This window comes from Morone saxatilis, unplaced genomic scaffold (genome assembly GCF_004916995.1).
Source record: "Morone saxatilis isolate NCDOM2014 unplaced genomic scaffold, NCSU_SB_2.0 Contig24, whole genome shotgun sequence".
NCBI classification, from domain to species: Eukaryota; Metazoa; Chordata; class Actinopteri; family Moronidae; genus Morone; species Morone saxatilis.
Window position 1 is genome coordinate 22325354 of NW_023339807.1, and position 1432 is coordinate 22326785.

The following is a 1432-nucleotide window of genomic DNA, read 5'->3' on the forward strand; positions in this document are numbered from 1 at the left end:
ATTAAAGTGTCCCAGGCAGAACAGACTGGAAACCAGTAAGATACAGTACAGTATCAACATTAAAATTGTGTGATGAGATTTATGTCCATTATATCAGGTATATGTAATCATGCATTGTGTCTTTGCATTGTTTATGGTCATTTTCCATGTGTTCATCCTTGCAGCAGCTGAAGAGGGAAACAACAGCAACATGTCTAATGTTAGTTTGGCATGGTAGTAAAGACACCAATACCACAGTGTAAGGAAAATGTACCTTAGTAAGCATTTATGCAGCATTTTAGTGTAATTGGTTAAGGTGGAGCTAATTTTAATTTATATACTTTTATTGGTTAATCTAATCTATAACAATGCATCATATTTAATGATTATTAAGTTTTTTGTGCATAAGATGCTTTTCTGCAAAGTGACGTAAGCGAATTACCTGGTACGGCCCCTTTTTTTTTTTTTTTTTTGGGGGGGGTAGAATACATTAGAGGAGTAAGTTAATAATATTTCTGCATGTAAAGGTAGTGAATTTGGGGTGAAGAGGTTAGTGCACTGTCATCGCGGCAACGGTGGTATGCATCGCCCTGCAGGGGTGCGTGCGTGCGCGCGAGCCGGCTTGTGCGGACAAATGCGTTCGTGCGCGGGAACGTCTCTCCGGTCCCTGAAGTGACATTTCCCCGGAGAGCTTGGAAGCCGGTGTGTGTGTGTACAGGGAATCGATCACACACTGGTGTGCCCAGAGACACGGAGCCGTTGCCATAAGCGCTGACGTGCGACAAACATCAGGAACTGCCGACGCCAGAGAGAGAGAGAGAAGAGAGAGAGCGAGAGTTGAGAGAGAGGTAGAAGAGGAACTTATAAGAGGTCGAGGAGGCAGAGAAGAGGCAAGGGAGTTTTTACAGCTTGTCAACGGCAGTGCGCTCATCAGCCGCTGAAATCTGGACAAGACGAGCGTGTGGGGACACAGATCATAGGGGGAGAGAGAGAGACAGAGAGAGGGTGGAGGGGGCCCAGGCGGAGGAGGAGCTCCCTCGTCGTAGTTCGTCGTGACGGTTGGTACAGATGGGGTGCGACTCTCCTCCAAGCTTGAACCGGCCACCGATCCAGCAGCACCACAGCGGTCCGACCCAATGCTGCCTTGAATCCGGACTGAGCAACAGTTGCAATAGCCCGCATCCGCTGCGAATGACAACTGGCTATATAGTAAGGTTGAAATTACAGCTTCCCTCCGTTTCATCTTCCACTATTTCGTTTCATTTTGTAGCCTATTTTTAATTGGCCAGGGCCTTCATGTATTGAGTCCACTCACAGTAGGAAGCCAAATGTCATCATCTGTCACCTCTAGTGTGTTGTAATAGGAGTGTCAACCAAAAAACCACGCACAAACTTTTAACAGCCCCTCAATACTGTCAGGCTTTATTCTCATCATGCAGCCTAACAGTTGTGA